Raw genomic sequence first — 12,755 nt, forward strand, 5'->3', positions numbered from 1 at the left:
TTTGAGGAAAAATGATATGATCCTTTCACATGGCAGTGGAGAAAGACTAACGAAGATGGTGCGTTGCTTGAATACTGTTTGTATAGACCGTTGTCCAAGGGTGGTGAGATGTTTCATAATGAATCCTATGGATCTCCCGTGATTCTAGTAAGAAATGACTGCAAGGGCAGTCCAGAAAGGGAAATGTGAGATTTACATAAATGAATGCATCAAAGTTTCCATTTAGGTTTATCAACTTACTGTAAGTGCCTTTCAAAAATCTTGCACTGAAGAGGAACTTGGGGTGTTGCAGGAGATCCATTCGTGCAAATAGGAAACAGATTTATAATAAAACTAGAAACATATTTACAGGGATTGCGTGTGATAGTGTGTATAAGAAGGTGGGGGTTTACCTGAAGAAAGTAACTAAGCTTATTTTAAAGAAAATTAATTTGGAGTGAGGAGCTATGTTAGATGCACAGGAGCATGTATACGTTAAGGCTGCAAAACCTTCTTCAGGTGTGTCACACCTTGTACATATTTGTTAATGTGCTAGGCTTTTTATATTCCTGCATAATGACCTCTTAACTTAAAAATCTACTGTATGCTAATTAAGTACAATCATGATTATACTGTACTGCAGTACAGACACAGTATAAGTAACTTAATTTACATATAGTATATAAGTATCTGATGATCTGTCACATTGCATGTGTATTTATGTAAATAAATTTGTGGAGCTCTTGAACAGAAGGTAAAGATATTTTACTTGCTATATTTCAAGCACAGGCTGATGAACAGCAGAGGAGGAACTGTCCAGGGCTTCAATAGGCTTGTTTCAATGCTTGGCAGCTGCTTGTGTGACATGGCCTACATGACATTCTCAGTTTGTAACCCCCCAAACAGTCATTTAGGATTCAGGCTGCCAATTTGGTGTCTATTTTGTTGTTATGAGAGCGCATTTCCCTTTGGAAGTTAGCTGATGAAATACAAACTTACATCACATTTGATCTTGCCACTTCCATTGGGGAGGTGACATTTATACTGCGATGCATTTATGTGCAGGCTAAGCTGGTGGATTGAAGGCAAGTGGAAAAAAAGTGCTATTTCTGAGAGAAAAGAGATAAAAGTTCCTCAATTTTATAGTATTTTTTTAAATCGCTTATGGAAATGTATTTAAATTTGTGTATTTAATTAATCCACTTCTGCAAACAACCATCATAAGTTTAAACTTTTTAGGCAAAAATATAACAATTTTGATCAATACATCCTATTTAAGTGATCAGAGAGTTGCAAATATTCAAGTCTTGTTGAGATTTTATTAAAAAAAAGACCAAACTGAAAACATTATACATTTACTTTGTATGTTTGTAAGTAGTATCATACTATTTTAATTCTCATATACAGTATGAATATTATTGGCTGCTGTTTGTTTCTGTGAGTTTCTAAGTAAACAATCAAAAATGGCAAAGGATGGGTTAATCTTCCCGAGCGCTTTGCCCAGTGGATTGTTTATCGACTGAGAAAGAAGGTCTTCTTTCTTTCTGTGAGTTAAGTCAGCCTCTCTTTTGTTTGACGCTGCCCATTTGAGGAAAGCTTATCCCTGACCTTCTGCCGCAGAGACTGATGACAAGGACGACTTGCACTAACCTTGACATTCACCAGGCTAAATGGCTTTTTCCACAAGTAGTCAGCAAACAGGGAGAGACAGTCAGCAAGAGGCCAAGAACTAATGAATCTATACCTGAGAGAAACTTAGCAGCAACTGCTACTTTAAAGGAACAGTGTCCCCTGCTTGGAGCAGTTTCTATTGGACTCAGTGATCTGTATTGACTTTTAAAGTCTACATGGTACGCAAATTAATAAAAGTAAAAAAGCAGAATGCCACTGGTCTCACTTTTCAAGCTTTGCAGTAGTACTGTAGGTCACCTTAATGTAGTATCATAGCACACAGATTGCTCTGAGTCCTGTTAAAGGCAATCAGCATTTTTATTACTAACAAGATACAGCACTACTGCTCAACATGGGCTAATTACCACACAACAATTCCTTTGGCTCTGTTGTATGTGTGTCCTTTAACACTGTTGTTTTGGAGTTTCTGAAGTAAACATTATTAGTGGTCCAAACTTAATTGTGGAGATCAGCTGTCCTTTACCACCTAGAGGTCTGAGTCTCCTGAGCTGACTTGCAAACATGTGATGGGAACACAACAAGTGTCTTGGTCTCAGTGGCACCAGCCTGGAGGTCATTGTCCTTAGCAATAAGGAGTCATGATTTCCCTTGTTGGAAAAGGTTGGAAAACCTTTGTTTCGTACAAAGCAAAAAACAGATTCAGGTATACTGTACCACTACCACCAAGGGGTGCTCTACAGCAATTGCATTTCCGTGGAAAGTACTGTGTTGTTAAAAGAAAACAAAGGGCACATTCATGGCTAATCATAACCTGACACTGGAAACCTATTAGGCTGCACATTACTTTAACACAATTTTTTGTCACACCACTTAACTCTCTGTCCTTTGTCCCTAATTTGATAACATGGAGGCAGGTGAAAACAGTCCTAACCTTTATGGTTGTTTACTGTATATTGTAACAAGCCATGCGGTGACCTCTATGAAGTTTACAGTCATACTCAAGGGACAATGTTGGCTGTAATGAGTTTCCCACTGGGAACTAATTTCTCACTTGCTGGGTGTTGAGGTACTTTGAGCTGACTGGGGAGAGTTTTGATTCGCTGCCATAGATCAAGAAGGGTCCCTTTACTGAAAAATGGCTTTTGTGTTGTTCTTGTTTGTGTTGTTGCCATGGCAAACTGAACAAGCTGCATTTACAGTTGACCACTCCGCACTAAAGGGAGGAAAACACCCTTATCTATTTTATAGCACCATAATGATGAGTGTTTCTTACAATTACATCAGTCACAATTCAGTGGTAAAATTATGAAACTTTTTTATGGCCAAATGTTTAAAAGAATTTTGAATATATAGATTAAGACCACTAGAAAATCTTAAGAAATATAATATAATGGATGGCAGTTACAATATTAATGAAATAATAACTTTTTTAAATAAAGGATGTGATTTAGAAACATGGAAAATGATTTTAGGGAGCAAGTACAGTATTTGTTGGTGCATACTGTAACTCAAAGAGAAAAAGAGAAACAAATTGTATCCGTTTTCTTAACTATAACATTATAGCATTTGTCTTTCATGCCACTCAAAACAATCAGGAACCACTCTTTCACTTTCCATACACTGTTTTAAAAAACGCCCTTGTCCCTCGGGTTGTGTAACCCCTATACCTCATGGCCGTGGGGTAAACAGTTCAAACTGAGAGCAGGAAGAAACATGATCAAGTTCTCTTGGGGCATGACATGTGGAATATACTTAAATAAACAGTTTCTTGTGTCTTTTTATCAGATGCTTTTTGAAGCCCTAAGTCCCCGAAACAAATGGTCAAAGGGGTTTTACAAAAGCAACCATTCAGTAAGCTTGTTGTGTCCCTGTTAAGGCTCTTTATATAGACCCATGTTAAGGAACAGGCTTTTTCCCCCTCTTTGTTTGTAAAAATTCTCAACCTTTCCTCTTCTGAGGCCTGAGGACAAAAACCCTGCAGCAGTGTACTGAAAAGAAGCAGAGGTATGCGGGCATAGCTAATGCCATATATATTAAGGAGGGCAGCTGACTCTCAGAAGACTGTTTACTGTCTTTTTTCTGGTGTCAAGAGGAAGGAGGATGTGCAGACAGGCAATCCTTGTCCAGCAGAGGTCAATTGATATAGCAGATAGGCAGCTCCAAAGGAATTCAAATTTTACTGTACTGTTTCGTCTTAGTGCTGCCAAGGGACACTTTGTTCTACCAGGCTTAACTTTGCTCAGGCAAGAAATAAAATAAACTCATGGAGATAAAATGCTTCCTCCTCCTTGGAGATATCTTCTGAGTCCCCCTCAGAAGATAAAGATTCCACTTTTTCAAAGTTTTATTTCACTGAACACTTAAACGGTTAAATAGCTTGGAGTTGTATTCCAATTCCAAAAAAGGTCCCTTCTTAAATATTGTCTTAAATGTCTATTGCCAATTTGGATTAAAATTAAAAGACAATTCTTACTGTATAGAAATATATATATACATAAATATATAGAAAAGCAGTTTCTACAGTTAGCTCAGAAATGACTTAACATCCATAACATGACACAAAGCAGGTACAGTACTATCAGTTTCTGCTGGAAGAATTTAATATCATTTCATACATTCAGTCACTAATGAAAGGTTGCACAACTCCTGCAGGACAAGTATTCTGTGATTGTATTTGGCATGTGCTAACATTAATGTTGACCCCATTGATGCATTATGGAATCATGATTTTTAACAACCATTTAAATTGGTCTCAACATTTTTGAGAAAAGAGCTCTGTTGATGTTAAACTCATGACACTGTGTACCCTTGTTTGTAAGGCCCTAATATGCTTTTAATTGAAGAATAAAAAGGAAGAAAGTCAAAGAAGGAAATGGCAACAAATTATGAATCTGAATTTCTACCACTACTCACAATGATTCATAATTTAAAAGTAGATTCCATCTCATTAGGAATCATACTATGAAAGTAGAGTTTGAAACCCTTTCCAAAACAAGACTGCCACCTCTGAGTTAGAGATAAGCTGTGCTGGCTCTATTAGCACTTATCCAGGCTGTTCACACCTTGCAATGTCAAGAAGTCATCCACATAGAAGAAAGGGTTAAACAATCATCTTAATGTAATCCTGTTTACTGTTAACGTCTGTAAATTATTTAATAGGGTCTTGCCTACTCAACATATAAAACCTGCCTTATCTCTGACATGGCCATTTGCTCCAACTTTACTGTTCAAAAATATGACTCATAGTTTTATGGCCCTTTCCATATTTGAAGCCACTTTTTTAATCCCTGAACCCTGCTGAACTGTACATTTCCTTAATTACTGTGCTTCTTGTAACAGGGTAATTGGCATGACTTTTCTTGTTTTTAGCTTTAGAGTTGTCCTGCATGTTCGGCAAGAGCCTTTCTTAAGAGCTATTATGAAAATCAGTATATGTAATGCACATAAAAAGGAAAACAGGCTTTTATTGTTTATATTCAAAATGCAATATAAATATCAGAGGTACTGGTTTCAAGACAACCTTTTAATGGGAGGAAAGACATACCGAAACTACTTTGAGCTTAAACAGCCTCCAAAGTCATGGGGAATCTTTTTAAAAGGCCTCAAATTATCAATAAAAACTGCTGTCAGCTCTCTAATTCTAATGCTTTCAGAGGGTCTGTTGTTCACACTCATGGTCATACCTGGGCTAAACACATACCTGTCTTTTGAGTTGACTGAAGCAATTATTTACACAGGCACACAAGCAGCTTCACTACAGGTAACCTTTTGGAATTGTATCTTCACTATCACTGGAACTGCTGGTTAGTTTTCTGTTATTTTGGCAGCATGATGGAACAATGTCTTAGCAAACAGTAATCAGACTATTAGAAAGGGCAATTCAACAGTATTTGGAATCTGTGAAGGCCAAAAATGGACTTTTATGAATTCCAACAAAACATTTCTTTAACAGGGATGAAAAGTGGGAAAGAAAAGATAAATGAAAACCTTCACAGACACATTCCCACTTGAGTAAAATAAAAGAATAAACAAAAACTATATGTTATACTACTGGAACAAACAATATCCATGCAGGAAAACAACATCTGAAATACATTTATTTTTTAGTAAAACACTAATGTATATTGTGAAGTATCCAAAAAACACCTGCTCCTCATTCTTTTCATGTGTTCTATACTTAATGTGTTATCTTGCATGATATTAAACAGTCCCTGAATTCTATGTATAAGAAAAGTATCCTGAGTAAGCCAAAACTTGGTCCACACATCTGACCAAAGAAAGGTCAGTGCCAGGTCAGCATGTACTTCTCAAAAAGAATGTTATTTATCTGTAGCAATTTTTTATAATTGCAGACATTAACTGTAAGAGTGAGCCCTCCTGTTCCTGAATCCCTGAACATCTTACAATAGGTTATCATCAAGGAAAAAGCATAGCAGATGACAGTAAATGTGGAAACACCAGTCTGTACTGAAAAATAAGGAAATTAAACTGATTTGTATATGTGGACTACAGCATCACCACTGATAGTACATGCTTTGTGTCATGTTATGGATGTTAGAATGAAAGTTTCACTGATCTCTTCTCAGATTTAACGCCACAATTCAGATTTAAAACTAATCTTTTAGTATTAATGGTGATAGCAAACTAGCAGGAAAAGGAAAATAACTTTAAGAAAACAAATGAGGAAGATGACTATTTTACTTAATACTGAATCAGTACTGAAAAAAAATACCTTTATTTTCAGACCAACATCAATGAGTCTGAAGCTTTCAGCAAGTGCAATGCAATCAGTGGAGCAAAACATAGAGTTGCATCAGTTCCAGGAGTTCCCACACAGACACAACTTTAAATGTAAAGTTGATACGTGTACTGTATGTACTGTGCACCTCCATCTCCCAAATATCTGAATCAACATGCATGGATGCAGGTAATTATATTTCTGTACAGTATAGTAGCTGGGTGTTTCTGTAAAGATTCTGTCTTGTGCACATACTATATACTGTATATAATTTCCTCTCTACTCTCACTTTTAAAATTAATTAGAATATTGCTGTAACAAATTCCAATACAAAGCCCACAAGAGTATTACAAGTGGAAATCAATAAAGGACGTTGAGGATCTATAGCTAATTATTACTTTCATACATTAAACTTAGTTTCAAATGATATCCCAGATTATTACAGTAATATAGATTCATGAATACCCAATTGCAAATACCCAATTGCAAATCAATATGCAAATGAAAGTAAACAGTTTATACAGTATACCTGGATATTAAATACTAAAAGTAAAAACTAATTCTAAAAATTGGTTCTACTCTAGAATCCTGCTCATTGTGGAGTGACAATATTTTCTTGAGATAGACATAGCAGCTGGCTTTCTTTTTCATTCAAAACACCCAAAAAGTAATAGTTAATAATAATACAGGTAGTGTAGAGTAGCTGAATTCAGCTCTTGCTTAACTCTTAAAATCTTCAAAACTCTCTTTCTACATTTTACTTAAAATGCAAACTGTATTGATTGCAAATGGACAAGAATGTAGAGGTACTGTATGTGTGTTTAATGTTTCCTCTATTTTTTTTCTGTTGAAAAAGGAGTGGCAAGAAGGAGATTCTTTAAAAACAGAAATATATATATATATGTGTTCTTTTTTGATAGTGACTTTAAATTTGACAAATTTGTGAATGAATTTTAGATTTTCAAATAGAATCAAAATTCACTTTGATATCTTTGTATTCACTTTGTAGCTAATGGTTTGTATTTTGTTACACATTAACACATTGTTTGTGTAATTTAATCAATTAATTATATAGCTCCTTAAATATACAGTATGTTCATCTGTTCTTATTGGTCAAGCCAGTGACACGGAAGGAATCAAAAACTGTTCAGCAGGGACAGCCTTTAGTAATACAGCCAGACAAATACTAAAATACTTGTAAGTTTGAATTAATCTGAGGTTCGGATAACTGCAATTCTTCAATGGCAGTGCACAATTGGCAGAGGGCTGCCAGGATAAGGTTTGGAATAGTTGCCAGGCCGCTATCTACTAGCTTTTGGCAGACATCAACAGCAAATTGCCAGGCACCTGCAGGCATCTTGAGATGTTCCACTCCTCCAATTTATGCTCCCTGTCCAGCCAGGTGATGCAGAAATTATGGCATGTTAAATGACAGTGTCTCTGGAAAGAGGCATGTTGGATGATATTAAAATGTTGAGTCTCCAAAGCATTAAGAATTAACACACTCTATGTCATTAGACTTCAGCATCACTGCCAGCTGACAAGAGTACCTGTGATTGCCTGTTATCTAGCCAGTAGTATAATAATCCAAAACAGGATCATCAGATGCAAAGGACCAACTTGAGGGATCTTAGAACTGAGGGTTCAAAACATAACAACTATGGCTGCTAATGCAATCTGACACATTGGAAGATCTCAGCCCAATTACAGTCATCAGGTGACCAGGAAAGGGTACCTTTTACCCTGTAGGGTTTGCATAGCAGAATGAATGAAAGCACTGTGGATATGGAAGCTGGCACTTCTCGATCAGCCTTTTCAGATCTCATTGTCTGATGGTAGACCACATGTATACAGGAGAAACCATTGAACTCTCATTGAAGTCAATGTATGTGTATATGTTAGGTTAAGGAGATCATTAACAACAGTATTAGGAGTTTGTGTATTTGCCCAAGGGAATGAACTCAAACAAAGGTACTGTATGCTAGTATCAGCTTGATACCAATTGTCCACTTTTGTAGTAGCAATTTTACAACACATTGAATCTCTTTCCCTCCTGGCCAGTTCATTTAAGACTTTCTGTGTCAAACTGGCATTGACTTCAAGCACTAGAACTTTGAAAGACAAAATCTTAACCTAGGGATGAGGTGGATATGTGAGTGTTGATGATTTCCAAACTTTGGTCTTCCGGTAGACACACAAAGTATGGATCAAATACAGAGTAACTGGCTAGAATGTAACACTTTAGTAATATCACACAATGTCTGACCTTTTTGTCAGAAATTCTTAGGAATAATGAAATTGTGCTTTTCAAAATTTACAGAATAAATTTCTGCTTACTCATCTTTAATCTGATGTTGCATTTTTAAGGTTATTAAGCAATATACAGGAGGATAATAATCAGATAAGCATTTCTCAACTTCCAGATGAGTAGGGCTTGCAAAGACATACCTGTACATGTACTGTATGTTGTAAAATGCATACAGTATGTATATATTACTTTCTATAATGACAGTAGGGAAGTATAAGGCGGAAGAACAAATCAATTCACAGCATAATTGGAGCCATTGTCGTCTAATTTGTCACACTGGACCATTTTTCCCTTTCAATTAAAATTATTTTCTTAGGCATTTCATGTAAAGTAAAATAATAACCCATTTATAATAAAAACATTATATAAAAAGATAAGACGGACGCTGAAATTGTAATAGCTTGACCCCTTTTGCTTTGACGTTAAGTTAAATGCAGTCTGCCTAATACTTAGTTTCACTCTCACAATCATGACTGAACATTGTGCTTTTCATTCCTTAATTTAATACCTTCATGAACAGAAAAATAAACTCACCGAGACAGATAAGGGAACCACAGACTGATAATCTAACATCACATGGTTTTTTCTCTTCCTTTTAACACAATCCGGGTTGGTAATCAACCCATGTTTTGGCACGAGTGATAAAGGTGACGTAACAGACTGCTACATTTCAATAAGACAAACCAAACTGCTGCTGGGACTGGATTTTGAATCTGTTCCAAACAAAATATCCGAATTTTCTTACATGTTTCTCAAATAAGACAACAGTGCAGTAGACACTGTGTAACAAGCACACAACAGCTGCTCCTTCTATCATTACACATTCGCAAGCTTTTTGAAACCACCTTTAGGAAAAATTAAAATTTTTAGCAAGCTGATTATTGGTACCACAGAGCAGGAATTCAGGCAAAAAAGAAAGAATTCTTGTGACACTGAAATCCCGCACAATACCCTGCCGACAAAGTGGTTATAAATATCCCAGGAGCAAGTTCTTTATTGCATACCTCATTCAGTCTCCCCTTCAACAAAAGGGGTGCAGTCGGATTTAATCAAATATGTCTGCACAACGCCTATGCACAAACAAAGAGATAGCACTCTTAGATAAGATTTGGAAAAGGGACGGCTTGCTTGTCTGCCTCTGTTTCTTAACAATGTATCCAGCGGCCCTGTCTTTTTGTGTTGCCAACACAAAAGACTGTTCTCCAGACAGGGGGTGAAGGGGTCAGTCTGGACCTCTGGACATTTGCTATGCTAATACTAGACATGTCATGTGAATGCAGCATGATCCTCCCTGTGGTAAAAAGGGGGTTTGTTTGTGTTATGAGCTGCACAGTGCAGTTCAGATCATAAGATTAGCCATCAGGTCATCTGCTCTGAAATCCATTTACAAAACTGTGCCCTTGGTCTCTAGCTGTTCGGAAGATTTATGATTGTTTACCATTCTGTGGCATGCACTTGGTTCTTATAATTAAAGAAACCATTATTATTAAAAATGTGCATGTAAGAAAAGGATACTATGAAAGGCCAGGGAAAGGTTCTGTGAAGCCCTGTGACTGTTAAGGTTCTCAAACAAAAAAACCACAGTAACCTCAAGTATTTTTGTTTCTCCATTGTATATCCTGCATCTACAGCCCAAACTGGGGCCAAAGGAAATCTGTTACAAGCCATAAATGTTAGATTATAAACATTTTTTTTGCACCACAACATTAACTGTTGGCACAAAATTAACTAACATTTAATAACATCTTCAACCAAAGAGATGCTATCGAAAAATACTTCCTGAAGGTCTTTATCCCGCACCTTGTTGTTTGCAGACAAATGCAGCAAATGCAGTTTATGCAAATTGGAGCTTTATTGTATTCAGCACCGTCGGTAATCCGAGAATTATTGCCTGAGATGAAAAGATTCTTGAAGTGACATCAATACAGTGTTAAATGACAGAAATCGCCATAACAAAAGTATATAGCCATTTTGACTTAGCAGCATATTTATGAAATTTATAGAACCTATTTCCAGATCTACAGCTAGTTCTGTTATAGCACAGTTCTATATCTATAAATTCCTTAATGTAGTGACATATACTTATATTTTTTCTTTCCTTTAATTGTGAAGAAAGGTTGAGGTATGTTTTGCTCTCTTCAGAAGCTCAATGAAAGAAAGCTTTCTCCTGCCATAGTCCCAGTTACACCTCAGCTCATTGCATTAGTTTGGTGACATTACTGCACTTTAATGCAATACTTTGGGTTGCCATTAAGCAGCCGCAGTGTTGACGTGACTGAGCTATTTATATATATATACATATATGCATATAAATATATATGTACATACAGACATATATGCAGATGGAGATGGAATATGAAGTAAATTAGTATCTCTATGACAGAAGATCAGCAGGATTGTTTTAAAAAAGGTCAGAAAACATTTCATGACCTTTCCGTCCAGACACAGAATGCCCTCTACTAAAAGCGAAATACTGAGCCTAACAGCAGTGCAAGGATAATGATAAAAAAGAATCAGTTGGCATAAGTCATAGCATACCTCAATCAAATTACATGGATGCTGGATGAACATGTCACCCTTGGATTTATTCATTTGCATAAAACAATTACCCCACGGACAGTGGGTTCAATGTCGTCTAGACAACATGCTTCAGATGGTATCATCAGCCTCAGACACACTAGACTGGCTATAAATTAGCAATGAGCTAGGTCTGGGGAAGATGCATTATAGTAGTTATAAACCATGAGAATTTATTTAAATAGATAACACACATGCAAATCCCCCTGCTGGCATGGCAACCATCTTGATATGAGTTTTCCATATGTGGAACAGAGGGCAGCTCTACAGCCGCTGATAGCACTGGAGGAACCCATAATGAACCCTGACAGATTATTAGTTTACATACTGGCCACTTATTAACTCTTAATGGGAAAAAGAACCAATGTGGAATATATTTATTATTAATCACAATTTCCTTTTATAAGGGATGGTTAGTATAAAGGGTACTGGTCACAGGTCAGAGCATTTAAGATGAAACGGTGCAATGACTGAATTTTGAACACTAAAGATTTGTTCTCCAAGACTCAATACAGAATATTTTGGGTATACTAATATTCAGTCAAGTAATACACAACAACCCCTGTTTGGGCTTTTAAACCCGTGTCCATCCTTCTCTCTACATGCTTGTCTGCCTACATTTTGAAGGTGGTCCAAAAATATGGTCTATCCATATTTTATTTACTAACATGTTCTGGAAGCCAGAGAGTTTACAAAGAAACACTTAAGGTCTCCGTGTTAGTTTCTAAATGCTGAACATGTTTACTTTGTTGCGGTTAAAGGGTATGATTTTTTCTCTTCCTTGGTGGATATTAAAGAGTTAAAAGGAATCAGCAGGGAGTCTTTAATCTTTACATCTTTATGTACTTGAGGGCATTTTATTGCACCTCTGCTCAGCTTTCACTACACGATCATTTTCTGCTTTAGAAATGTAGCCATTTGGATCAATAGGTACAATATACTAAACACCTGATGAAAATCTCACAGGAGAACTTAAGAGAAACAGTAGTGCCTGGATTTACTTTCTTCAAAAAACAAAAATGCTTTTTTATCTTCTTTGTTTCCACATACTACTAAAATCCAATTAAGTTTTAGTCAATATATCTGCTACATACAGAAAGTGATACATTCAGATATTACACCACCTATCTGATTCCCTATATACTCTTCTTTACCTGTTTACAGAAGATAAAAGATTGTATATTATTTTCTGTACAATATGAAGTAATGGAAGAAAACATAAATAAGACAAAGTCCAAACTGCATAGCACTTTTTGTATGTTCTGGCTGAAATTACTAAACATGAAAACAACACCAGAGTAAAAACTAATTACTTTGTGCTTTACTGCAAAAAAAGGGTTAAGCATTAGATCCTCCATGTTGAGATTTTACAGTAAATTCTTTATCTATAAACAAACTGGGTTATCACTGCTGTTTATTGTACAGCTAGCCCTGATCCTAACCTTTATGTCTTTATTGCTTACATACCATTCCCTTGTTTATACTTCTGTACCAGTCTGTGCCCTTGAACTTGGCCCCACA

The 12,755-nt window shown here is 36.3% G+C and overlaps 1 long non-coding RNA gene across 8 annotated transcripts in view; it reads right to left on the minus strand.

Annotated features, from left to right (window-relative positions):
• The window catches only part of LOC148646213 (uncharacterized), a 460,577-nt gene that overhangs the window by 141,523 nt on the left and 306,299 nt on the right, over positions 1-12,755 (minus strand). The window lies entirely within an intron of this gene.

Source organism: Lepisosteus platostomus, chromosome 17 (genome assembly GCF_059453375.1).
Source record: "Lepisosteus platostomus isolate fLepPlt1 chromosome 17, fLepPlt1.hap1, whole genome shotgun sequence".
Classification (NCBI taxonomy): Eukaryota; Metazoa; Chordata; class Actinopteri; order Semionotiformes; family Lepisosteidae; genus Lepisosteus; species Lepisosteus platostomus.